The 26571-nt window shown below is 54.9% G+C and overlaps 8 non-coding genes across 8 annotated transcripts; all 8 read right to left on the bottom strand.

The window, feature by feature from the left end:
• Positions 1-1392: 1392 nt before the first annotated feature.
• Positions 1393-1511, bottom strand: LOC138558915 (5S ribosomal RNA). Its single transcript, XR_011299033.1, has one exon. It is a non-coding gene; the product is annotated as a 5S ribosomal RNA (ribosomal RNA).
• Positions 1512-4305: 2794 nt separating this feature from the next.
• On the bottom strand, positions 4306-4424 carry LOC138558904 (5S ribosomal RNA). Its single transcript, XR_011299022.1, has one exon. It is a non-coding gene; the product is annotated as a 5S ribosomal RNA (ribosomal RNA).
• Positions 4425-6568: 2144 nt separating this feature from the next.
• LOC138558893 (5S ribosomal RNA) lies at positions 6569-6687 on the bottom strand. Its single transcript, XR_011299011.1, has one exon. It is a non-coding gene; the product is annotated as a 5S ribosomal RNA (ribosomal RNA).
• Positions 6688-9481: 2794 nt separating this feature from the next.
• LOC138558882 (5S ribosomal RNA) lies at positions 9482-9600 on the bottom strand. Its single transcript, XR_011299000.1, has one exon. It is a non-coding gene; the product is annotated as a 5S ribosomal RNA (ribosomal RNA).
• Positions 9601-11744: 2144 nt separating this feature from the next.
• LOC138558871 (5S ribosomal RNA) lies at positions 11745-11863 on the bottom strand. Its single transcript, XR_011298989.1, has one exon. It is a non-coding gene; the product is annotated as a 5S ribosomal RNA (ribosomal RNA).
• A 2144-nt stretch (positions 11864-14007) lies between these two features.
• On the bottom strand, positions 14008-14126 carry LOC138558860 (5S ribosomal RNA). The gene has a single exon (XR_011298978.1). It is a non-coding gene; the product is annotated as a 5S ribosomal RNA (ribosomal RNA).
• Positions 14127-16920: 2794 nt separating this feature from the next.
• Positions 16921-17039, bottom strand: LOC138558849 (5S ribosomal RNA). The gene has a single exon (XR_011298967.1). It is a non-coding gene; the product is annotated as a 5S ribosomal RNA (ribosomal RNA).
• Positions 17040-19183: 2144 nt separating this feature from the next.
• On the bottom strand, positions 19184-19302 carry LOC138558837 (5S ribosomal RNA). Its single transcript, XR_011298956.1, has one exon. It is a non-coding gene; the product is annotated as a 5S ribosomal RNA (ribosomal RNA).
• Positions 19303-26571: the final 7269 nt, after the last annotated feature.

Raw genomic sequence — 26571 nt, 5'->3', positions numbered from 1 at the left:
CATGCCCAGTAACAGCAGCTGAGGCCCCCAGACCAGCCCAGCCCAGCCCAGGCAGCCATCAGCTGAAGGCTGACTCTCTACCCCAGTGCTGGTCCAAGTTGGTTTGGCAAAAGTTTGCAAAGAAGATGCCTGTAAATGTAACTCACGCCACACTAGCACTCACCCAGGCGTCGGTTCCTTACAAAAATAGAAAGCACCTCTAAAAAAAGAAGAAATAAACACACACACAATTTTCCTGCTGCGGTCTCCTCGACTCTTTGGAAGGCAGAGGGCGATGTTGGTTGAAGCCCTTACCTTCTCTGGCTGGCGGCCTACAAGACCAGGAAAGAAGCAGGCCCAGTAACAGCAGCTGAGGCCCCCAGCCCAGCCACGCCTAGGCAGGCATCAGCGGAAGGCTGACTCTCTACCCCAGTGCTGCTCCAAGTTGGTTTGGCAAAAGTTTGCAAAGAAGCTGCCCGTAAATTCACCTCAAGCCACACTAGCACTCACCCAGGCGTCAGTTCCTTACAAAAATAGAAAGAATCTCTAAAAAAGAAGAAATAAACACACACACAATTTTCCTGCTTCTATCCCCTCGACTCCTTGGAAGGCGGAGGGCAACCTTCGCCGCTGGTGGCCTTCACATGCAGGAAAGAAGCACACCCAGGAACAGCAGCTGAGGCTCCCAGCCCAGGCAGGCTTCAGCTGAAGGCCGACTTGGGAAGCACTGAGGCCAGACCCTGGGCTCCTGGGTCCCTCGGTTGAAGGCTCGAGGCCAGACCCCTTGGCTCCTGTGTCCCTTGGCTGAAGGCTCGACCAGTGCTCGACCAGGCTCGATCAGGCGAGATATTAGGTAGCATGGGGCCCAGCTGGGACTTCTAGGAAGCTTAGGGTGATGGCCGCTTCTGCCCCATCATCCAGAGGCCTGGCTATGGAGAGGCATGATGTGGCCTCCCTCCCTTCCTGCCTCTTGTAGGCACTTCTCCCCCGTGAGCACTTCCCGCTCCAAGTGTCCCCTTGTCTCCCAGGGTGCACTCTTCCTCTAGAGCCCACATATGCAGATGAGGCCCATCCACTTGCCTCCCCTAGCTGTAGGGGGCCTTGCGCGTCCACTGGAGAGAAAACGGGGAGACGCTGGAGGTGCTTTGCCAGGGACACGAGTGGCCCTTTCTGGCTGCATCCACCCACCCGAGGCGGCGAGCTGCTGCCCTGGCTTCAGTCTCCTGCTGCTCCAAGTTAGTTTGGCGACAACGTGTCCGCCTCTGACGGGGCTCTGCATTGGAGCGAGGGCTGCTGTCTGCCCCTGTGCCTTTTTCACGCGCCGTGTTTGTTAAAATTAAAAGCGGAATGGAGGAAAAATGTAGTTCAAGACGGGGAAGACGAACGCCGCCTATCGGGCACAGAGTAGCAAAATGCCTACAGCACCTGGTATTCCCAGGCGGTCTCCCATCCAAGTACTAACCAGGCCCGACCCTGCTTAGCTTCCGAGATCGGACGAGATCGGGCGCATTCAGGGTGGTATGGCCGTAGGCGAAGAGTGCGCCGATTCCGAGCCTCTTGTGCTGTGTCGGCTCCTCCGACGTCCACTGCCCTCTTGCAAGGCTGAACGCTGTCCTCTGCAGTGTGCTTCTGCCCTTCTTTTTGCCTCAAGCTCAGGAGCCACAGCTGCCAGCTTGGAAAAGCAACGAGCGGCTCCATGCACCCACTTTTGAAATACCCACTTGCCTACTCATGTTTGCAAAGAAAGTGTCTGTAAATTCAGGCCAAGCCACACTTGCACTCACTCACCCAAGCATCCGTTCCTTACAAAACTTTAAAAAAAAACTCGGAAAGAAAGATGGAAATAAACACACACACAATTTTCCTGCTGGGGTCTCCTCGACTCTTTGGAAGGCAGAGGGCGATGTTGGTTGAGGCCTTACCTTCTCGGGCTGGCGGCCTACAAGTCCAGGAAAGAAGCAGGCCCAGTAACAGCAGCTGAGGCCCCCAGCCCAGCCCAGCCCAGGCAGGCATCAGCTTAAGGCTGACTCTCTACCCCACTGCTGCCCCAAATTGGTTTGGCAAAAGTTTGCAAAGAAGATGCCTGTAAATTTAACTCACGCCACACTAGCACTCACCCAGGCGTCGGTTCCTTACAAAAATAGAAAGCACCTCTAAAAAAGAAGAAATAAACACACACACAATTTTCCTGCTGGGGTCTCCTCGACTCTTTGAAAGGCAGAGGGCGATGTTGGTTGAGGCCCTTACCTTCTCCGGCTGGTGGCCTACAAGTCCAGGAAAGAAGCATGCCCAGTAACAGCAGCTGAGGCCCCCAGACCAGCCCAGCCCAGCCCAGGCAGCCATCAGCTGAAGGCTGACTCTCTACCCCAGTGCTGGTCCAAGTTGGTTTGGCAAAAGTTTGCAAAGAAGATGCCTGTAAATGTAACTCACGCCACACTAGCACTCACCCAGGCGTCGGTTCCTTACAAAAATAGAAAGCACCTCTAAAAAAAGAAGAAATAAACACACACACAATTTTCCTGCTGCGGTCTCCTCGACTCTTTGGAAGGCAGAGGGCGATGTTGGTTGAAGCCCTTACCTTCTCTGGCTGGCGGCCTACAAGACCAGGAAAGAAGCAGGCCCAGTAACAGCAGCTGAGGCCCCCAGCCCAGCCACGCCTAGGCAGGCATCAGCGGAAGGCTGACTCTCTACCCCAGTGCTGCTCCAAGTTGGTTTGGCAAAAGTTTGCAAAGAAGCTGCCCGTAAATTCACCTCAAGCCACACTAGCACTCACCCAGTCGTCAGTTCCTTACAAAAATAGAAAGAATCTCTAAAAAAGAAGAAATAAACACACACACAATTTTCCTGCTTCTATTCCCTCGACTCTTTGGAAGGCAGAGGGCGATGTTGGTTGAGGCCTTACCTTCTCGGGCTGGCGGCCTACAAGTCCAGGAAAGAAGCAGGCCCAGTAACAGCAGCTGAGGCCCCCAGCCCAGCCCAGCCCAGGCAGCCATCAGCTGAAGGCTGACTCTCTACCCCAGTGCTGGTCCAAGTTGGTTTGGCAAAATTTTGCAAAGAAGATGCCTGTAAATGTAACTCACGCCACACTAGCACTCACCCAGGCGTCGGTTCCTTACAAAAATAGAAAGCACCTCTAAAAAAAGAAGAAATAAACACACACACAATTTTCCTGCTGCGGTCTCCTCGACTCTTTGGAAGGCAGAGGGCGATGTTGGTTGAAGCCCTTACCTTCTCTGGCTGGCGGCCTACAAGACCAGGAAAGAAGCAGGCCCAGTAACAGCAGCTGAGGCCCCCAGCCCAGCCACGCCTAGGCAGGCATCAGCGGAAGGCTGACTCTCTACCCCAGTGCTGCTCCAAGTTGGTTTGGCAAAAGTTTGCAAAGAAGCTGCCCGTAAATTCACCTCAAGCCACACTAGCACTCACCCAGGCGTCAGTTCCTTACAAAAATAGAAAGAATCTCTAAAAAAGAAGAAATAAACACACACACAATTTTCCTGCTTCTATCCCCTCGACTCCTTGGAAGGCGGAGGGCAACCTTCGCCGCTGGTGGCCTTCACATGCAGGAAAGAAGCACACCCAGGAACAGCAGCTGAGGCTCCCAGCCCAGGCAGGCTTCAGCTGAAGGCCGACTTGGGAAGCACTGAGGCCAGACCCTGGGCTCCTGGGTCCCTCGGTTGAAGGCTCGAGGCCAGACCCCTTGGCTCCTGTGTCCCTTGGCTGAAGGCTCGACCAGTGCTCGACCAGGCTCGATCAGGCGAGATATTAGGTAGCATGGGGCCCAGCTGGGACTTCTAGGAAGCTTAGGGTGACGGCCGCTTCTGCCCCATCATCCAGAGGCCTGGCTATGGAGAGGCATGATGTGGCCTCCCTCCCTTCCTGCCTCTTGTAGGCACTTCTCCCCCGTGAGCACTTCCCGCTCCAAGTGTCCCCTTGTCTCCCAGGGTGCACTCTTCCTCTAGAGCCCACATATGCAGATGAGGCCCATCCACTTGCCTCCCCTAGCTGTAGGGGGCCTTGCGCGTCCACTGGAGAGAAAACGGGGAGACGCTGGAGGTGCTTTGCCAGGGACACGAGTGGCCCTTTCTGGCTGCATCCACCCACCCGAGGCGGCGAGCTGCTGCCCTGGCTTCAGTCTCCTGCTGCTCCAAGTTAGTTTGGCGACAACGTGTCCGCCTCTGACGGGGCTCTGCATTGGAGCGAGGGCTGCTGTCTGCCCCTGTGCCTTTTTCACGCGCCGTGTTTGTTAAAATTAAAAGCGGAATGGAGGAAAAATGTAGTTCAAGACGGGGAAGACGAACGCCGCCTATCGGGCACAGAGTAGCAAAATGCCTACAGCACCTGGTATTCCCAGGCGGTCTCCCATCCAAGTACTAACCAGGCCCGACCCTGCTTAGCTTCCGAGATCGGACGAGATCGGGCGCATTCAGGGTGGTATGGCCGTAGGCGAAGAGTGCGCCGATTCCGAGCCTCTTGTGCTGTGTCGGCTCCTCCGACGTCCACTGCCCTCTTGCAAGGCTGAACGCTGTCCTCTGCAGTGTGCTTCTGCCCTTCTTTTTGCCTCAAGCTCAGGAGCCACAGCTGCCAGCTTGGAAAAGCAACGAGCGGCTCCATGCACCCACTTTTGAAATACCCACTTGCCTACTCATGTTTGCAAAGAAAGTGTCTGTAAATTCAGGCCAAGCCACACTTGCACTCACTCACCCAAGCATCCGTTCCTTACAAAACTTTAAAAAAAAACTCGGAAAGAAAGATGGAAATAAACACACACACAATTTTCCTGCTGGGGTCTCCTCGACTCTTTGGAAGGCAGAGGGCGATGTTGGTTGAGGCCTTACCTTCTCGGGCTGGCGGCCTACAAGTCCAGGAAAGAAGCAGGCCCAGTAACAGCAGCTGAGGCCCCCAGCCCAGCCCAGCCCAGGCAGGCATCAGCTTAAGGCTGACTCTCTACCCCACTGCTGCCCCAAATTGGTTTGGCAAAAGTTTGCAAAGAAGATGCCTGTAAATTTAACTCACGCCACACTAGCACTCACCCAGGCGTCGGTTCCTTACAAAAATAGAAAGCACCTCTAAAAAAGAAGAAATAAACACACACACAATTTTCCTGCTGGGGTCTCCTCGACTCTTTGAAAGGCAGAGGGCGATGTTGGTTGAGGCCCTTACCTTCTCCGGCTGGTGGCCTACAAGTCCAGGAAAGAAGCATGCCCAGTAACAGCAGCTGAGGCCCCCAGACCAGCCCAGCCCAGCCCAGGCAGCCATCAGCTGAAGGCTGACTCTCTACCCCAGTGCTGGTCCAAGTTGGTTTGGCAAAAGTTTGCAAAGAAGATGCCTGTAAATGTAACTCACGCCACACTAGCACTCACCCAGGCGTCGGTTCCTTACAAAAATAGAAAGCACCTCTAAAAAAAGAAGAAATAAACACACACACAATTTTCCTGCTGCGGTCTCCTCGACTCTTTGGAAGGCAGAGGGCGATGTTGGTTGAAGCCCTTACCTTCTCTGGCTGGCGGCCTACAAGACCAGGAAAGAAGCAGGCCCAGTAACAGCAGCTGAGGCCCCCAGCCCAGCCACGCCTAGGCAGGCATCAGCGGAAGGCTGACTCTCTACCCCAGTGCTGCTCCAAGTTGGTTTGGCAAAAGTTTGCAAAGAAGCTGCCCGTAAATTCACCTCAAGCCACACTAGCACTCACCCAGGCGTCAGTTCCTTACAAAAATAGAAAGAATCTCTAAAAAAGAAGAAATAAACACACACACAATTTTCCTGCTTCTATCCCCTCGACTCCTTGGAAGGCGGAGGGCAACCTTCGCCGCTGGTGGCCTTCACATGCAGGAAAGAAGCACACCCAGGAACAGCAGCTGAGGCTCCCAGCCCAGGCAGGCTTCAGCTGAAGGCCGACTTGGGAAGCACTGAGGCCAGACCCTGGGCTCCTGGGTCCCTCGGTTGAAGGCTCGAGGCCAGACCCCTTGGCTCCTGTGTCCCTTGGCTGAAGGCTCGACCAGTGCTCGACCAGGCTCGATCAGGCGAGATATTAGGTAGCATGGGGCCCAGCTGGGACTTCTAGGAAGCTTAGGGTGATGGCCGCTTCTGCCCCATCATCCAGAGGCCTGGCTATGGAGAGGCATGATGTGGCCTCCCTCCCTTCCTGCCTCTTGTAGGCACTTCTCCCCCGTGAGCACTTCCCGCTCCAAGTGTCCCCTTGTCTCCCAGGGTGCACTCTTCCTCTAGAGCCCACATATGCAGATGAGGCCCATCCACTTGCCTCCCCTAGCTGTAGGGGGCCTTGCGCGTCCACTGGAGAGAAAACGGGGAGACGCTGGAGGTGCTTTGCCAGGGACACGAGTGGCCCTTTCTGGCTGCATCCACCCACCCGAGGCGGCGAGCTGCTGCCCTGGCTTCAGTCTCCTGCTGCTCCAAGTTAGTTTGGCGACAACGTGTCCGCCTCTGACGGGGCTCTGCATTGGAGCGAGGGCTGCTGTCTGCCCCTGTGCCTTTTTCACGCGCCGTGTTTGTTAAAATTAAAAGCGGAATGGAGGAAAAATGTAGTTCAAGACGGGGAAGACGAACGCCGCCTATCGGGCACAGAGTAGCAAAATGCCTACAGCACCTGGTATTCCCAGGCGGTCTCCCATCCAAGTACTAACCAGGCCCGACCCTGCTTAGCTTCCGAGATCGGACGAGATCGGGCGCATTCAGGGTGGTATGGCCGTAGGCGAAGAGTGCGCCGATTCCGAGCCTCTTGTGCTGTGTCGGCTCCTCCGACGTCCACTGCCCTCTTGCAAGGCTGAACGCTGTCCTCTGCAGTGTGCTTCTGCCCTTCTTTTTGCCTCAAGCTCAGGAGCCACAGCTGCCAGCTTGGAAAAGCAACGAGCGGCTCCATGCACCCACTTTTGAAATACCCACTTGCCTACTCATGTTTGCAAAGAAAGTGTCTGTAAATTCAGGCCAAGCCACACTTGCACTCACTCACCCAAGCATCCGTTCCTTACAAAACTTTAAAAAAAAACTCGGAAAGAAAGATGGAAATAAACACACACACAATTTTCCTGCTGGGGTCTCCTCGACTCTTTGGAAGGCAGAGGGCGATGTTGGTTGAGGCCTTACCTTCTCGGGCTGGCGGCCTACAAGTCCAGGAAAGAAGCAGGCCCAGTAACAGCAGCTGAGGCCCCCAGCCCAGCCCAGCCCAGGCAGGCATCAGCTTAAGGCTGACTCTCTACCCCACTGCTGCCCCAAATTGGTTTGGCAAAAGTTTGCAAAGAAGATGCCTGTAAATTTAACTCACGCCACACTAGCACTCACCCAGGCGTCGGTTCCTTACAAAAATAGAAAGCACCTCTAAAAAAGAAGAAATAAACACACACACAATTTTCCTGCTGGGGTCTCCTCGACTCTTTGAAAGGCAGAGGGCGATGTTGGTTGAGGCCCTTACCTTCTCCGGCTGGTGGCCTACAAGTCCAGGAAAGAAGCATGCCCAGTAACAGCAGCTGAGGCCCCCAGACCAGCCCAGCCCAGCCCAGGCAGCCATCAGCTGAAGGCTGACTCTCTACCCCAGTGCTGGTCCAAGTTGGTTTGGCAAAAGTTTGCAAAGAAGATGCCTGTAAATGTAACTCACGCCACACTAGCACTCACCCAGGCGTCGGTTCCTTACAAAAATAGAAAGCACCTCTAAAAAAAGAAGAAATAAACACACACACAATTTTCCTGCTGCGGTCTCCTCGACTCTTTGGAAGGCAGAGGGCGATGTTGGTTGAAGCCCTTACCTTCTCTGGCTGGCGGCCTACAAGACCAGGAAAGAAGCAGGCCCAGTAACAGCAGCTGAGGCCCCCAGCCCAGCCACGCCTAGGCAGGCATCAGCGGAAGGCTGACTCTCTACCCCAGTGCTGCTCCAAGTTGGTTTGGCAAAAGTTTGCAAAGAAGCTGCCCGTAAATTCACCTCAAGCCACACTAGCACTCACCCAGTCGTCAGTTCCTTACAAAAATAGAAAGAATCTCTAAAAAAGAAGAAATAAACACACACACAATTTTCCTGCTTCTATTCCCTCGACTCTTTGGAAGGCAGAGGGCGATGTTGGTTGAGGCCTTACCTTCTCGGGCTGGCGGCCTACAAGTCCAGGAAAGAAGCAGGCCCAGTAACAGCAGCTGAGGCCCCCAGCCCAGCCCAGCCCAGGCAGCCATCAGCTGAAGGCTGACTCTCTACCCCAGTGCTGGTCCAAGTTGGTTTGGCAAAATTTTGCAAAGAAGATGCCTGTAAATGTAACTCACGCCACACTAGCACTCACCCAGGCGTCGGTTCCTTACAAAAATAGAAAGCACCTCTAAAAAAAGAAGAAATAAACACACACACAATTTTCCTGCTGCGGTCTCCTCGACTCTTTGGAAGGCAGAGGGCGATGTTGGTTGAAGCCCTTACCTTCTCTGGCTGGCGGCCTACAAGACCAGGAAAGAAGCAGGCCCAGTAACAGCAGCTGAGGCCCCCAGCCCAGCCACGCCTAGGCAGGCATCAGCGGAAGGCTGACTCTCTACCCCAGTGCTGCTCCAAGTTGGTTTGGCAAAAGTTTGCAAAGAAGCTGCCCGTAAATTCACCTCAAGCCACACTAGCACTCACCCAGGCGTCAGTTCCTTACAAAAATAGAAAGAATCTCTAAAAAAGAAGAAATAAACACACACACAATTTTCCTGCTTCTATCCCCTCGACTCCTTGGAAGGCGGAGGGCAACCTTCGCCGCTGGTGGCCTTCACATGCAGGAAAGAAGCACACCCAGGAACAGCAGCTGAGGCTCCCAGCCCAGGCAGGCTTCAGCTGAAGGCCGACTTGGGAAGCACTGAGGCCAGACCCTGGGCTCCTGGGTCCCTCGGTTGAAGGCTCGAGGCCAGACCCCTTGGCTCCTGTGTCCCTTGGCTGAAGGCTCGACCAGTGCTCGACCAGGCTCGATCAGGCGAGATATTAGGTAGCATGGGGCCCAGCTGGGACTTCTAGGAAGCTTAGGGTGACGGCCGCTTCTGCCCCATCATCCAGAGGCCTGGCTATGGAGAGGCATGATGTGGCCTCCCTCCCTTCCTGCCTCTTGTAGGCACTTCTCCCCCGTGAGCACTTCCCGCTCCAAGTGTCCCCTTGTCTCCCAGGGTGCACTCTTCCTCTAGAGCCCACATATGCAGATGAGGCCCATCCACTTGCCTCCCCTAGCTGTAGGGGGCCTTGCGCGTCCACTGGAGAGAAAACGGGGAGACGCTGGAGGTGCTTTGCCAGGGACACGAGTGGCCCTTTCTGGCTGCATCCACCCACCCGAGGCGGCGAGCTGCTGCCCTGGCTTCAGTCTCCTGCTGCTCCAAGTTAGTTTGGCGACAACGTGTCCGCCTCTGACGGGGCTCTGCATTGGAGCGAGGGCTGCTGTCTGCCCCTGTGCCTTTTTCACGCGCCGTGTTTGTTAAAATTAAAAGCGGAATGGAGGAAAAATGTAGTTCAAGACGGGGAAGACGAACGCCGCCTATCGGGCACAGAGTAGCAAAATGCCTACAGCACCTGGTATTCCCAGGCGGTCTCCCATCCAAGTACTAACCAGGCCCGACCCTGCTTAGCTTCCGAGATCGGACGAGATCGGGCGCATTCAGGGTGGTATGGCCGTAGGCGAAGAGTGCGCCGATTCCGAGCCTCTTGTGCTGTGTCGGCTCCTCCGACGTCCACTGCCCTCTTGCAAGGCTGAACGCTGTCCTCTGCAGTGTGCTTCTGCCCTTCTTTTTGCCTCAAGCTCAGGAGCCACAGCTGCCAGCTTGGAAAAGCAACGAGCGGCTCCATGCACCCACTTTTGAAATACCCACTTGCCTACTCATGTTTGCAAAGAAAGTGTCTGTAAATTCAGGCCAAGCCACACTTGCACTCACTCACCCAAGCATCCGTTCCTTACAAAACTTTAAAAAAAAACTCGGAAAGAAAGATGGAAATAAACACACACACAATTTTCCTGCTGGGGTCTCCTCGACTCTTTGGAAGGCAGAGGGCGATGTTGGTTGAGGCCTTACCTTCTCGGGCTGGCGGCCTACAAGTCCAGGAAAGAAGCAGGCCCAGTAACAGCAGCTGAGGCCCCCAGCCCAGCCCAGCCCAGGCAGGCATCAGCTTAAGGCTGACTCTCTACCCCACTGCTGCCCCAAATTGGTTTGGCAAAAGTTTGCAAAGAAGATGCCTGTAAATTTAACTCACGCCACACTAGCACTCACCCAGGCGTCGGTTCCTTACAAAAATAGAAAGCACCTCTAAAAAAGAAGAAATAAACACACACACAATTTTCCTGCTGGGGTCTCCTCGACTCTTTGAAAGGCAGAGGGCGATGTTGGTTGAGGCCCTTACCTTCTCCGGCTGGTGGCCTACAAGTCCAGGAAAGAAGCATGCCCAGTAACAGCAGCTGAGGCCCCCAGACCAGCCCAGCCCAGCCCAGGCAGCCATCAGCTGAAGGCTGACTCTCTACCCCAGTGCTGGTCCAAGTTGGTTTGGCAAAAGTTTGCAAAGAAGATGCCTGTAAATGTAACTCACGCCACACTAGCACTCACCCAGGCGTCGGTTCCTTACAAAAATAGAAAGCACCTCTAAAAAAAGAAGAAATAAACACACACACAATTTTCCTGCTGCGGTCTCCTCGACTCTTTGGAAGGCAGAGGGCGATGTTGGTTGAAGCCCTTACCTTCTCTGGCTGGCGGCCTACAAGACCAGGAAAGAAGCAGGCCCAGTAACAGCAGCTGAGGCCCCCAGCCCAGCCACGCCTAGGCAGGCATCAGCGGAAGGCTGACTCTCTACCCCAGTGCTGCTCCAAGTTGGTTTGGCAAAAGTTTGCAAAGAAGCTGCCCGTAAATTCACCTCAAGCCACACTAGCACTCACCCAGGCGTCAGTTCCTTACAAAAATAGAAAGAATCTCTAAAAAAGAAGAAATAAACACACACACAATTTTCCTGCTTCTATCCCCTCGACTCCTTGGAAGGCGGAGGGCAACCTTCGCCGCTGGTGGCCTTCACATGCAGGAAAGAAGCACACCCAGGAACAGCAGCTGAGGCTCCCAGCCCAGGCAGGCTTCAGCTGAAGGCCGACTTGGGAAGCACTGAGGCCAGACCCTGGGCTCCTGGGTCCCTCGGTTGAAGGCTCGAGGCCAGACCCCTTGGCTCCTGTGTCCCTTGGCTGAAGGCTCGACCAGTGCTCGACCAGGCTCGATCAGGCGAGATATTAGGTAGCATGGGGCCCAGCTGGGACTTCTAGGAAGCTTAGGGTGACGGCCGCTTCTGCCCCATCATCCAGAGGCCTGGCTATGGAGAGGCATGATGTGGCCTCCCTCCCTTCCTGCCTCTTGTAGGCACTTCTCCCCCGTGAGCACTTCCCGCTCCAAGTGTCCCCTTGTCTCCCAGGGTGCACTCTTCCTCTAGAGCCCACATATGCAGATGAGGCCCATCCACTTGCCTCCCCTAGCTGTAGGGGGCCTTGCGCGTCCACTGGAGAGAAAACGGGGAGACGCTGGAGGTGCTTTGCCAGGGACACGAGTGGCCCTTTCTGGCTGCATCCACCCACCCGAGGCGGCGAGCTGCTGCCCTGGCTTCAGTCTCCTGCTGCTCCAAGTTAGTTTGGCGACAACGTGTCCGCCTCTGACGGGGCTCTGCATTGGAGCGAGGGCTGCTGTCTGCCCCTGTGCCTTTTTCACGCGCCGTGTTTGTTAAAATTAAAAGCGGAATGGAGGAAAAATGTAGTTCAAGACGGGGAAGACGAACGCCGCCTATCGGGCACAGAGTAGCAAAATGCCTACAGCACCTGGTATTCCCAGGCGGTCTCCCATCCAAGTACTAACCAGGCCCGACCCTGCTTAGCTTCCGAGATCGGACGAGATCGGGCGCATTCAGGGTGGTATGGCCGTAGGCGAAGAGTGCGCCGATTCCGAGCCTCTTGTGCTGTGTCGGCTCCTCCGACGTCCACTGCCCTCTTGCAAGGCTGAACGCTGTCCTCTGCAGTGTGCTTCTGCCCTTCTTTTTGCCTCAAGCTCAGGAGCCACAGCTGCCAGCTTGGAAAAGCAACGAGCGGCTCCATGCACCCACTTTTGAAATACCCACTTGCCTACTCATGTTTGCAAAGAAAGTGTCTGTAAATTCAGGCCAAGCCACACTTGCACTCACTCACCCAAGCATCCGTTCCTTACAAAACTTTAAAAAAAAACTCGGAAAGAAAGATGGAAATAAACACACACACAATTTTCCTGCTGGGGTCTCCTCGACTCTTTGGAAGGCAGAGGGCGATGTTGGTTGAGGCCTTACCTTCTCGGGCTGGCGGCCTACAAGTCCAGGAAAGAAGCAGGCCCAGTAACAGCAGCTGAGGCCCCCAGCCCAGCCCAGCCCAGGCAGGCATCAGCTTAAGGCTGACTCTCTACCCCACTGCTGCCCCAAATTGGTTTGGCAAAAGTTTGCAAAGAAGATGCCTGTAAATTTAACTCACGCCACACTAGCACTCACCCAGGCGTCGGTTCCTTACAAAAATAGAAAGCACCTCTAAAAAAGAAGAAATAAACACACACACAATTTTCCTGCTGGGGTCTCCTCGACTCTTTGAAAGGCAGAGGGCGATGTTGGTTGAGGCCCTTACCTTCTCCGGCTGGTGGCCTACAAGTCCAGGAAAGAAGCATGCCCAGTAACAGCAGCTGAGGCCCCCAGACCAGCCCAGCCCAGCCCAGGCAGCCATCAGCTGAAGGCTGACTCTCTACCCCAGTGCTGGTCCAAGTTGGTTTGGCAAAAGTTTGCAAAGAAGATGCCTGTAAATGTAACTCACGCCACACTAGCACTCACCCAGGCGTCGGTTCCTTACAAAAATAGAAAGCACCTCTAAAAAAAGAAGAAATAAACACACACACAATTTTCCTGCTGCGGTCTCCTCGACTCTTTGGAAGGCAGAGGGCGATGTTGGTTGAAGCCCTTACCTTCTCTGGCTGGCGGCCTACAAGACCAGGAAAGAAGCAGGCCCAGTAACAGCAGCTGAGGCCCCCAGCCCAGCCACGCCTAGGCAGGCATCAGCGGAAGGCTGACTCTCTACCCCAGTGCTGCTCCAAGTTGGTTTGGCAAAAGTTTGCAAAGAAGCTGCCCGTAAATTCACCTCAAGCCACACTAGCACTCACCCAGGCGTCAGTTCCTTACAAAAATAGAAAGAATCTCTAAAAAAGAAGAAATAAACACACACACAATTTTCCTGCTTCTATCCCCTCGACTCCTTGGAAGGCGGAGGGCAACCTTCGCCGCTGGTGGCCTTCACATGCAGGAAAGAAGCACACCCAGGAACAGCAGCTGAGGCTCCCAGCCCAGGCAGGCTTCAGCTGAAGGCCGACTTGGGAAGCACTGAGGCCAGACCCTGGGCTCCTGGGTCCCTCGGTTGAAGGCTCGAGGCCAGACCCCTTGGCTCCTGTGTCCCTTGGCTGAAGGCTCGACCAGTGCTCGACCAGGCTCGATCAGGCGAGATATTAGGTAGCATGGGGCCCAGCTGGGACTTCTAGGAAGCTTAGGGTGATGGCCGCTTCTGCCCCATCATCCAGAGGCCTGGCTATGGAGAGGCATGATGTGGCCTCCCTCCCTTCCTGCCTCTTGTAGGCACTTCTCCCCCGTGAGCACTTCCCGCTCCAAGTGTCCCCTTGTCTCCCAGGGTGCACTCTTCCTCTAGAGCCCACATATGCAGATGAGGCCCATCCACTTGCCTCCCCTAGCTGTAGGGGGCCTTGCGCGTCCACTGGAGAGAAAACGGGGAGACGCTGGAGGTGCTTTGCCAGGGACACGAGTGGCCCTTTCTGGCTGCATCCACCCACCCGAGGCGGCGAGCTGCTGCCCTGGCTTCAGTCTCCTGCTGCTCCAAGTTAGTTTGGCGACAACGTGTCCGCCTCTGACGGGGCTCTGCATTGGAGCGAGGGCTGCTGTCTGCCCCTGTGCCTTTTTCACGCGCCGTGTTTGTTAAAATTAAAAGCGGAATGGAGGAAAAATGTAGTTCAAGACGGGGAAGACGAACGCCGCCTATCGGGCACAGAGTAGCAAAATGCCTACAGCACCTGGTATTCCCAGGCGGTCTCCCATCCAAGTACTAACCAGGCCCGACCCTGCTTAGCTTCCGAGATCGGACGAGATCGGGCGCATTCAGGGTGGTATGGCCGTAGGCGAAGAGTGCGCCGATTCCGAGCCTCTTGTGCTGTGTCGGCTCCTCCGACGTCCACTGCCCTCTTGCAAGGCTGAACGCTGTCCTCTGCAGTGTGCTTCTGCCCTTCTTTTTGCCTCAAGCTCAGGAGCCACAGCTGCCAGCTTGGAAAAGCAACGAGCGGCTCCATGCACCCACTTTTGAAATACCCACTTGCCTACTCATGTTTGCAAAGAAAGTGTCTGTAAATTCAGGCCAAGCCACACTTGCACTCACTCACCCAAGCATCCGTTCCTTACAAAACTTTAAAAAAAAACTCGGAAAGAAAGATGGAAATAAACACACACACAATTTTCCTGCTGGGGTCTCCTCGACTCTTTGGAAGGCAGAGGGCGATGTTGGTTGAGGCCTTACCTTCTCGGGCTGGCGGCCTACAAGTCCAGGAAAGAAGCAGGCCCAGTAACAGCAGCTGAGGCCCCCAGCCCAGCCCAGCCCAGGCAGGCATCAGCTTAAGGCTGACTCTCTACCCCACTGCTGCCCCAAATTGGTTTGGCAAAAGTTTGCAAAGAAGATGCCTGTAAATTTAACTCACGCCACACTAGCACTCACCCAGGCGTCGGTTCCTTACAAAAATAGAAAGCACCTCTAAAAAAGAAGAAATAAACACACACACAATTTTCCTGCTGGGGTCTCCTCGACTCTTTGAAAGGCAGAGGGCGATGTTGGTTGAGGCCCTTACCTTCTCCGGCTGGTGGCCTACAAGTCCAGGAAAGAAGCATGCCCAGTAACAGCAGCTGAGGCCCCCAGACCAGCCCAGCCCAGCCCAGGCAGCCATCAGCTGAAGGCTGACTCTCTACCCCAGTGCTGGTCCAAGTTGGTTTGGCAAAAGTTTGCAAAGAAGATGCCTGTAAATGTAACTCACGCCACACTAGCACTCACCCAGGCGTCGGTTCCTTACAAAAATAGAAAGCACCTCTAAAAAAAGAAGAAATAAACACACACACAATTTTCCTGCTGCGGTCTCCTCGACTCTTTGGAAGGCAGAGGGCGATGTTGGTTGAAGCCCTTACCTTCTCTGGCTGGCGGCCTACAAGACCAGGAAAGAAGCAGGCCCAGTAACAGCAGCTGAGGCCCCCAGCCCAGCCACGCCTAGGCAGGCATCAGCGGAAGGCTGACTCTCTACCCCAGTGCTGCTCCAAGTTGGTTTGGCAAAAGTTTGCAAAGAAGCTGCCCGTAAATTCACCTCAAGCCACACTAGCACTCACCCAGTCGTCAGTTCCTTACAAAAATAGAAAGAATCTCTAAAAAAGAAGAAATAAACACACACACAATTTTCCTGCTTCTATTCCCTCGACTCTTTGGAAGGCAGAGGGCGATGTTGGTTGAGGCCTTACCTTCTCGGGCTGGCGGCCTACAAGTCCAGGAAAGAAGCAGGCCCAGTAACAGCAGCTGAGGCCCCCAGCCCAGCCCAGCCCAGGCAGCCATCAGCTGAAGGCTGACTCTCTACCCCAGTGCTGGTCCAAGTTGGTTTGGCAAAATTTTGCAAAGAAGATGCCTGTAAATGTAACTCACGCCACACTAGCACTCACCCAGGCGTCGGTTCCTTACAAAAATAGAAAGCACCTCTAAAAAAAGAAGAAATAAACACACACACAATTTTCCTGCTGCGGTCTCCTCGACTCTTTGGAAGGCAGAGCGCGATGTTGGTTGAAGCCCTTACCTTCTCTGGCTGGCGGCCTACAAGACCAGGAAAGAAGCAGGCCCAGTAACAGCAGCTGAGGCCCCCAGCCCAGCCACGCCTAGGCAGGCATCAGCGGAAGGCTGACTCTCTACCCCAGTGCTGCTCCAAGTTGGTTTGGCAAAAGTTTGCAAAGAAGCTGCCCGTAAATTCACCTCAAGCCACACTAGCACTCACCCAGGCGTCAGTTCCTTACAAAAATAGAAAGAATCTCTAAAAAAGAAGAAATAAACACACACACAATTTTCCTGCTTCTATCCCCTCGACTCCTTGGAAGGCGGAGGGCAACCTTCGCCGCTGGTGGCCTTCACATGCAGGAAAGAAGCACACCCAGGAACAGCAGCTGAGGCTCCCAGCCCAGGCAGGCTTCAGCTGAAGGCCGACTTGGGAAGCACTGAGGCCAGACCCTGGGCTCCTGGGTCCCTCGGTTGAAGGCTCGAGGCCAGACCCCTTGGCTCCTGTGTCCCTTGGCTGAAGGCTCGACCAGTGCTCGACCAGGCTCGATCAGGCGAGATATTAGGTAGCATGGGGCCCAGCTGGGACTTCTAGGAAGCTTAGGGTGACGGCCGCTTCTGCCCCATCATCCAGAGGCCTGGCTATGGAGAGGCATGATGTGGCCTCCCTCCCTTCCTGCCTCTTGTAGGCACTTCTCCCCCGTGAGCACTTCCCGCTCCAAGTGTCCCCTTGTCTCCCAGGGTGCACTCTTCCTCTAGAGCCCACATATGCAGATGAGGCCCATCCACTTGCCTCCCCTAGCTGTAGGGGGCCTTGCGCGTCCACTGGAGAGAAAACGGGGAGACGCTGGAGGTGCTTTGCCAGGGACACGAGTGGCCCTTTCTGGCTGCATCCACCCACCCGAGGCGGCGAGCTGCTGCCCTGGCTTCAGTCTCCTGCTGCTCCAAGTTAGTTTGGCGACAACGTGTCCGCCTCTGACGGGGCTCTGCATTGGAGCGAGGGCTGCTGTCTGCCCCTGTGCCTTTTTCACGCGCCGTGTTTGTTAAAATTAAAAGCGGAATGGAGGAAAAATGTAGTTCAAGACGGGGAAGACGAACGCCGCCTATCGGGCACAGAGTAGCAAAATGCCTACAGCACCTGGTATTCCCAGGCGGTCTCCCATCCAAGTACTAACCAGGCCCGACCCTGCTTAGCTTCCGAGATCGGACGAGATCGGGCGCATTCAGGGTGGTATGGCCGTAGGCGAAGAGTGCGCCGATTCCGAGCCTCTTGTGCTGTGTCGGCTCCTCCGACGTCCACTGCCCTCTTGCAAGGCTGAACGCTGTCCTCTGCAGTGTGCTTCTGCCCTTCTTTTTGCCTCAAGCTCAGGAGCCACAGCTGCCAGCTTGGAAAAGCAACGAGCGGCTCCATGCACCCACTTTTGAAATACCCACTTGCCTACTCATGTTTGCAAAGAAAGTGTCTGTAAATTCAGGCCAAGCCACACTTGCACTCACTCACCCAAGCATCCGTTCCTTACAAAACTTTAAAAAAAAACTCGGAAAGAAAGATGGAAATAAACACACACACAATTTTCCTGCTGGGGTCTCCTCGACTCTTTGGAAGGCAGAGGGCGATGTTGGTTGAGGCCTTACCTTCTCGGGCTGGCGGCCTACAAGTCCAGGAAAGAAGCAGGCCCAGTAACAGCAGCTGAGGCCCCCAGCCCAGCCCAGCCCAGGCAGGCATCAGCTTAAGGCTGACTCTCTACCCCACTGCTGCCCCAAATTGGTTTGGCAAAAGTTTGCAAAGAAGATGCCTGTAAATTTAACTCACGCCACACTAGCACTCACCCAGGCGTCGGTTCCTTACAAAAATAGAAAGCACCTCTAAAAAAGAAGAAATAAACACACACACAATTTTCCTGCTGGGGTCTCCTCGACTCTTTGAAAGGCAGAGGGCGATGTTGGTTGAGGCCCTTACCTTCTCCGGCTGGTGGCCTACAAGTCCAGGAAAGAAGCATGCCCAGTAACAGCAGCTGAGGCCCCCAGACCAGCCCAGCCCAGCCCAGGCAGCCATCAGCTGAAGGCTGACTCTCTACCCCAGTGCTGGTCCAAGTTGGTTTGGCAAAAGTTTGCAAAGAAGATGCCTGTAAATGTAACTCACGCCACACTAGCACTCACCCAGGCGTCGGTTCCTTACAAAAATAGAAAGCACCTCTAAAAAAAGAAGAAATAAACACACACACAATTTTCCTGCTGCGGTCTCCTCGACTCTTTGGAAGGCAGAGGGCGATGTTGGTTGAAGCCCTTACCTTCTCTGGCTGGCGGCCTACAAGACCAGGAAAGAAGCAGGCCCAGTAACAGCAGCTGAGGCCCCCAGCCCAGCCACGCCTAGGCAGGCATCAGCGGAAGGCTGACTCTCTACCCCAGTGCTGCTCCAAGTTGGTTTGGCAAAAGTTTGCAAAGAAGCTGCCCGTAAATTCACCTCAAGCCACACTAGCACTCACCCAGGCGTCAGTTCCTTACAAAAATAGAAAGAATCTCTAAAAAAGAAGAAATAAACACACACACAATTTTCCTGCTTCTATCCCCTCGACTCCTTGGAAGGCGGAGGGCAACCTTCGCCGCTGGTGGCCTTCACATGCAGGAAAGAAGCACACCCAGGAACAGCAGCTGAGGCTCCCAGCCCAGGCAGGCTTCAGCTGAAGGCCGACTTGGGAAGCACTGAGGCCAGACCCTGGGCTCCTGGGTCCCTCGGTTGAAGGCTCGAGGCCAGACCCCTTGGCTCCTGTGTCCCTTGGCTGAAGGCTCGACCAGTGCTCGACCAGGCTCGATCAGGCGAGATATTAGGTAGCATGGGGCCCAGCTGGGACTTCTAGGAAGCTTAGGGTGACGGCCGCTTCTGCCCCATCATCCAGAGGCCTGGCTATGGAGAGGCATGATGTGGCCTCCCTCCCTTCCTGCCTCTTGTAGGCACTTCTCCCCCGTGAGCACTTCCCGCTCCAAGTGTCCCCTTGTCTCCCAGGGTGCACTCTTCCTCTAGAGCCCACATATGCAGATGAGGCCCATCCACTTGCCTCCCCTAGCTGTAGGGGGCCTTGCGCGTCCACTGGAGAGAAAACGGGGAGACGCTGGAGGTGCTTTGCCAGGGACACGAGTGGCCCTTTCTGGCTGCATCCACCCACCCGAGGCGGCGAGCTGCTGCCCTGGCTTCAGTCTCCTGCTGCTCCAAGTTAGTTTGGCGACAACGTGTCCGCCTCTGACGGGGCTCTGCATTGGAGCGAGGGCTGCTGTCTGCCCCTGTGCCTTTTTCACGCGCCGTGTTTGTTAAAATTAAAAGCGGAATGGAGGAAAAATGTAGTTCAAGACGGGGAAGACGAACGCCGCCTATCGGGCACAGAGTAGCAAAATGCCTACAGCACCTGGTATTCCCAGGCGGTCTCCCATCCAAGTACTAACCAGGCCCGACCCTGCTTAGCTTCCGAGATCGGACGAGATCGGGCGCATTCAGGGTGGTATGGCCGTAGGCGAAGAGTGCGCCGATTCCGAGCCTCTTGTGCTGTGTCGGCTCCTCCGACGTCCACTGCCCTCTTGCAAGGCTGAACGCTGTCCTCTGCAGTGTGCTTCTGCCCTTCTTTTTGCCTCAAGCTCAGGAGCCACAGCTGCCAGCTTGGAAAAGCAACGAGCGGCTCCATGCACCCACTTTTGAAATACCCACTTGCCTACTCATGTTTGCAAAGAAAGTGTCTGTAAATTCAGGCCAAGCCACACTTGCACTCACTCACCCAAGCATCCGTTCCTTACAAAACTTTAAAAAAAAACTCGGAAAGAAAGATGGAAATAAACACACACACAATTTTCCTGCTGGGGTCTCCTCGACTCTTTGGAAGGCAGAGGGCGATGTTGGTTGAGGCCTTACCTTCTCGGGCTGGCGGCCTACAAGTCCAGGAAAGAAGCAGGCCCAGTAACAGCAGCTGAGGCCCCCAGCCCAGCCCAGCCCAGGCAGGCATCAGCTTAAGGCTGACTCTCTACCCCACTGCTGCCCCAAATTGGTTTGGCAAAAGTTTGCAAAGAAGATGCCTGTAAATTTAACTCACGCCACACTAGCACTCACCCAGGCGTCGGTTCCTTACAAAAATAGAAAGCACCTCTAAAAAAGAAGAAATAAACACACACACAATTTTCCTGCTGGGGTCTCCTCGACTCTTTGAAAGGCAGAGGGCGATGTTGGTTGAGGCCCTTACCTTCTCCGGCTGGTGGCCTACAAGTCTAGGAAAGAAGCATGCCCAGTAACAGCAGCTGAGGCCCCCAGACCAGCCCAGCCCAGCCCAGGCAGCCATCAGCTGAAGGCTGACTCTCTACCCCAGTGCTGGTCCAAGTTGGTTTGGCAAAAGTTTGCAAAGAAGATGCCTGTAAATGTAACTCACGCCACACTAGCACTCACCCAGGCGTCGGTTCCTTACAAAAATAGAAAGCACCTCTAAAAAAAGAAGAAATAAACACACACACAATTTTCCTGCTGCGGTCTCCTCGACTCTTTGGAAGGCAGAGGGCGATGTTGGTTGAAGCCCTTACCTTCTCTGGCTGGCGGCCTACAAGACCAGGAAAGAAGCAGGCCCAGTAACAGCAGCTGAGGCCCCCAGCCCAGCCACGCCTAGGCAGGCATCAGCGGAAGGCTGACTCTCTACCCCAGTGCTGCTCCAAGTTGGTTTGGCAAAAGTTTGCAAAGAAGCTGCCCGTAAATTCACCTCAAGCCACACTAGCACTCACCCAGTCGTCAGTTCCTTACAAAAATAGAAAGAATCTCTAAAAAAGAAGAAATAAACACACACACAATTTTCCTGCTTCTATCCCCTCGACTCCTTGGAAGGCGGAGGGCAACCTTCGCCGCTGGTGGCCTTCACATGCAGGAAAGAAGCACACCCAGGAACAGCAGCTGAGGCTCCCAGCCCAGGCAGGCTTCAGCTGAAGGCCGACTTGGGAAGCACTGAGGCCAGACCCTGGGCTCCTGGGTCCCTCGGTTGAAGGCTCGAGGCCAGACCCCTTGGCTCCTGTGTCCCTTGGCTGAAGGCTCGACCAGTGCTCGACCAGGCTCGATCAGGCGAGATATTAGGTAGCATGGGGCCCAGCTGGGACTTCTAGGAAGCTTAGGGTGACGGCCGCTTCTGCCCCATCATCCAGAGGCCTGGCTATGGAGAGGCATGATGTGGCCTCCCTCCCTTCCTGCCTCTTGTAGGCACTTCTCCCCCGTGAGCACTTCCCGCTCCAAGTGTCCCCTTGTCTCCCAGGGTGCACTCTTCCTCTAGAGCCCACATATGCAGATGAGGCCCATCCACTTGCCTCCCCTAGCTGTAGGGGGCCTTGCGCGTCCACTGGAGAGAAAACGGGGAGACGCTGGAGGTGCTTTGCCAGGGACACGAGTGGCCCTTTCTGGCTGCATCCACCCACCCGAGGCGGCAAGCTGCTGCCCTGGCTTCAGTCTCCTGCTGCTGCTGCTCCAAGTTAGTTTGGCGACAACGTGTCCGCCTCTGACGGGGCTCTGCATTGGAGCGAGGGCTGCTGTCTGCCCCAGTGCCTTTTTCACGCGCCGTGTTTGTTAAAATTAAAAGCGGAATGGAGGAAAAATGTAGTTCAAGACGGAGAAGACGAACGCCGCCTATCGGGCACAGAGTAGCAAAATGCCTACAGCACCTGGTATTCCCAGGCGGTCTCCCATCCAAGTACTAACCAGGCCAGGCGAAGAGTGCGCCGATTCCGAGCCTCTTGTGCTGTGTCGGCTCCTCCGACGTCCACTGCCCTCTTGCAAGGCTGAACGCTGTCCTCTGCAGTGTGCTTCTGCCCTTCTTTTTGCCTCAAGCTCAGGAGCCACAGCTGCCAGCTTGGAAAAGCAACGAGCAGCTCCATGCACCCACTTTTGAAATACCCACTTGCCTACTCATGTTTGCAAAGAAAGTGTCTGTAAATTCAGGCCAAGCCACACTTGCACTCACTCACCCAAGCATCCGTTCCTTACAAAACTTTAAAAAAAAACTCGGAAAGAAAGATGGAAATAAACACACACACAATTTTCCTGCTGGGGGCTCCTCGACGCTTTGGAAGGCAGAGGGTGATGTTGGTTGAGGCCCTTACCATATCGGGCTGGTGGCCTACACGTCCAGGAAAGAAGCAGGCCCAGTAACAGCAGCTGAGGCCCCCAGCCCAGCCCAGCCCAGGCAGGCATCAGCAGAAGGCTTAGCGTGGGCACTCAGCGCCTTGCCTTCCCCCCCCCCTTTATCCGTCCTTTCTTACCCCCCCCCCCTCTATTCCTAATCAGTCATACCATGCAAGCAGTAGAAAATTGACACGACACCAGTTTGTGTGGAAAGTTAACATGCCTCAGCAGCTTTATTTGCATAAAGTCTTGGAGTTATCTTACAGGCAATCCGTAATTCACCGTCACCGATACACTATTTCGAGTGCGGCTACCTAGGGCTTCCCCCTCCCCCTCCCCCCCCCCCTGATCGTCCTCGTCCGGTGGACGCCTCGGATCGAGCCCGGCCCTGACTATCCACCTCTCTCTACCCCGGCCGTTGTTTGCAGTGAATTTTTTGGTGTGCCCACCATTTCCCCCCGTGCCCATGTCTAGGTCTTGTTGCGGGTGCCCGACCCCCCGCACACTTGCCCCGTTTCCTGCTCGGACTCTAGCTAAAACCGGCAGCCACGCGGTGCCTCGCTAACATCAGGTTCCTATACCGGCACCGTACTAGTGCCCTTACAATTTCCTATACCGGCACCATACTAGTGCCCTTACAATTTCCTATACCGGCACCACCACAAGTGCCCTTACATTTTTCTATACCGGCACCACCACAAGTGCCCTTACAATTTATGTACGTATCCGTATTTGGGCCGGCACCGCCCTCCGATGCCGGCCCCCACTTTCTGCCTGCCTAGTTGGCCGTCGCTTGCGACGTCCATCTAACCTTTTCTTGCCAAACTCTGCTCAGCCCCCCCTACGCCTTCGCGTTGTTCCGGTTATTGGCATCCTAGTCTTACCCCCGTTATGCCAAAACCCCCCCCCCCCCAGGTCTCCCTGCTGTGTCCCCGAGCCCCCCAGAAACATCGCAATTCCCTCTCACTCAAGGGGCCCCCCCCTCCAACTGCAGCCTTAGCAGGTGTCCTCCCCCCCTTGGCTGGTGTCATATCTCTTCCAGATTCCCTGTCCCTCGTACTGTCTTCCTTTCCCAACTGTCTCCCCCATTCCCCCGGTCCCCTATGCTGCGCCCCCCCAGGCCCCCTCTTTCCTGTCCTTGCTGGCCCTCCTTGTCCGGACTCCCCCCGCCCCCGATGCTCCTACCTTTCTTCCTCCCTCCTCGAGCTCCTCCCTCTTGCCCCTCCCCCTCCGTGACGACTTACCCCTGCTGTAAATTTTTGTCCCGGTAGCATACCCCCCCGTATTCTCCTCTTGTTCCCCTCCAACCAGCTTCACTTGCTGCCCTCTTTTTAGTTTGTTGTTCGTTCCCTCCCCCCCCCCGCAATTTGGGTCTTGGAATTGCCTCCCAAGTCCCCTACATCCCTCCCCTTTTTTCCCAGGGCCTCCCCCAAGCCTATTGCTCTTGGGGCGCCGTGCATCTAAACTCTTGGCTGCTCGTTCCCCTGTGGGTCTGCTAGCAGTGCTTTGTTTCAGGGATTGGCCTGTGATTCCTCCAAGACTCTCTGCTGGCTGCCGGCGGCAGAGAGTTCCCCCACACCCAGCTTGCTTCCACAGGGCACTCCCTGATTTTTTTTTTTTTTTTTTTTTTTTTTTTTTTTTTTATTTTTTTAGGGCAATTAAAGTCATGACGGGGGCTTAGAACTTGCATGTAAGGGGGGTGTCTGGAATGATGGAGAGGGGGACAGGAGACCTCCCATCCTCACAGCACTCCTGGAGTGGGTGCTTTCAGACTTAAAGGAGAGAGTTAATTGCCTGTAACATTGAAGCTGCACTAGAACAGTCTTATTAGAATGCGTAAAGAAGTTGGATGCCCCCACACCAATAAGTGTGCCCCTCCCCCACCATCGCTGAAGTTAGCGCCTCAAATGTAGTCTTGAGGTTGTGGAGAGCTGTGGGTTGCAAGGCCCTTCAGAAGACCATAGTCTGTGCAAACATATACTTGAAAAGAGCATCACATTACATGCAAATAATGACTAGAATTGGGTTCATATTCAATTGCTAGCAGAGCTGACTGGTATAAAAACATTGCAAAATTATGCAGAGGATTGTGCTGAGGCGCAGAGATGACTGCTATGTCAGCGACTATGTGACAGACAGCTGGAGCAAAGGTTTCCTGGGAATTCTTACTATAGTCTATCAACCCATAGGGCAACTCTCTACAGTTGTGGGCTCTGCTGTAACTTACTATTATAATGTACAGGATTCATAAAGTGCAAACCCATCTGCGAACCAAAGAATAGCGCCCCCTAGAGGACACACCCGCGGGTTACACTGACGGCGGGAGACGTTCAGAAGTAGTTCAGAGAGGCTGGTAGGGTGCCGCGAGTTCTCCCCTTTGTTCTAGCAGCTCCCGCCTTGTCCTAATCACCATCCACCCACGCCGGATCTGGTAAGTATTGGGGGGTAGGCGAACGGGTCTGCTCGCCGACCGCCGCGTCAGCTTGAGCGGGCCCTATTTAGGGAGGAAGGAATAGATTTCGCCGTCACGTTTTACTTAGTTAATATGCATTGCAAGCAATGTTTTTCCATGTCTTCACTTTATGCTCAGCAGATGGTCGCCGCGCCACACAACAGCTGATTATTTGTTTTTGGCATTAGAGCAGCCTCCAGTGGCTCAAGTGGTAAGTGCTTGGTCTTGGAGCGCCGAGGACCCCAGTTCCAATCCCCCGTCTGCTATCTCCGGGGACTTTTTTTTTTTTTTTATATAATTATTCCTCGTGGCCGTTGGTAACACGTAGTCCTGAACGGCGCATTTGGCTTCTGCACGGGGGGGTATTCTCAGCTGACCACCCTCCTTTACTCCCCTCGCACATTGATACGCCCCCCCCATCCCTGTTGCATGGCACCCCTCTAGTATCCCGTCATGTTTCGTTTTAGTAACCTCGTGGCCGGTGTTGGCGTATTTGAGGGCTGTGTGGCGAGTGGGAGTAATTGAGTCATTGGTTGTTCTGAGCGGTTGGGGGGCTGTTTTAGAATGGACCATTCTATGTGGAAGGGGGTGTGTTACCAGCTGGGCCTGGCGGAGACTCTGCAGCCTCCTGGGAGGCAGAGGGGCTGCCGGGGGTTGTAGTCTTGAAAGGCGAACTCTGGGAATTGTAGGTCCGTCTTCACCACGCGTTCGACGGGAGGGGACAGGTACTGTGTGAACCCACCCCTCTCGTCCCCACCTCTATCTAGGACCCCATGCAGAGTGAGAAGTGCGCCGAATTACCTGCCTCGAGCATCGATGAGGCCATGGCGCTCCCTGACGCACAGAAAGCCTTCGCGATGGCCCCAATGTAAACAGACAAGCCGTACAACGGGCTTAAAACAAAACATTACTTTGTGGCACCCGAGGCACAGTGGCCATCATATAAACCAAAATTTTCGGCGCGCCATACGAAAAGGCGCATGCCCACGAGACTCCGCACCTTGCAATCGAACCCCGGTCTCCCGCATTACCAGTCCAAGCCCTTAACGCTTGCGCCACTGGCGGCTGCGCTAAACAAACGTAAAATTCACTCTAAATAAAGCAGCTTTCGTTAAAGCTGCTTTATTTAGTTTTTCCATGCTGTAAACATATCACGCCATAACAATGCCGTCGTGGTAACAGCCCATTTCTTGAACAAACGAGGCACGGGGCCCTGATCGTCACGGCGGCCCCAATTAAAACGAAAAACACACCATCGCTTTTAAAATTGCTTCGTCGACACCCGAGGCACGGCGGCCCCGGTACCAGTTAACCACAAAGTCAGGGTGCCCAACGTGAACCCACGAACCCCCCGCCCACCCAAGCCAGCCAAGCCAGCCAAGCCAGCAGATTTGCTGCCCGCGCCACCGCGATCGGTACCGCCGCACTCGGCGGCCCCAAAGCACACAAGTAACACGGCAGACAGCCCCAGTTCTGCTCCTCCCCACCACACAATCCACAAGGTGGTCGGGAGCAGAAGATTCGGCACTTGTTGTAGTGCAGGCTGCTTCCACTGCACAACCCCTTTTTGAAGCCTGCATACAGCCACTGCTGATGCTGACGTACAATTAAAAGAAAAGGAGATTGATCCCGTAAAATATTGTATTCCTCGGGTCCGCTCCAGCTGGCGCGGCGGCCAGCGAGCAGACCCTTCTCCCTCCCCCCCCCATACTTACCAAATCCACCGTCTTATAATCCTCCCTGGGCGGGATTCGGACGGTGCCCTCGCTCACTACCCAACAGTACCTGCGCACTAGCGTTGAGGCCACCGCACAATCCCCACCCGAACTTCTGCGTTATGAGGGCCTGCGCCACACCACCCCGAGAACTCTTTCCCCCCACTATCGCCCCCCATGAACCCGTCCACACGAGACCCGCACAACCGGCCCGACGTTCGAGCGCTTACCTGCAATCCACCATGTGGCGACAAACGATCTCCGGGCAGCAACTTTCGCCAGCGACTCCCGAACTCCTCACTCTTCCACTGGAACCGCGAACTCCTCGCTCCTCCACCCGAACCGCGGGAAACCCAGACACCAAACAGCCGCTCGAACACAGAGAATAGAGCGAGCTAACGAAGAACGCAGCTCCGGCAAGACGGCCTGAAAGATCCAGTTGACACCACTTCCCTACCAGCAGTCCTAACAATGTCTATA

Source organism: Ambystoma mexicanum, unplaced genomic scaffold, assembly GCF_040938575.1.
Source record: "Ambystoma mexicanum isolate Mex_15411 unplaced genomic scaffold, UKY_AmexF1_1 Mex_scaf34, whole genome shotgun sequence".
Classification (NCBI taxonomy): Eukaryota; Metazoa; Chordata; class Amphibia; order Caudata; family Ambystomatidae; genus Ambystoma; species Ambystoma mexicanum.
Note: the sequence above shows the minus strand (reverse complement) of the source record. Positions and strands in the feature narration are given on the sequence as shown.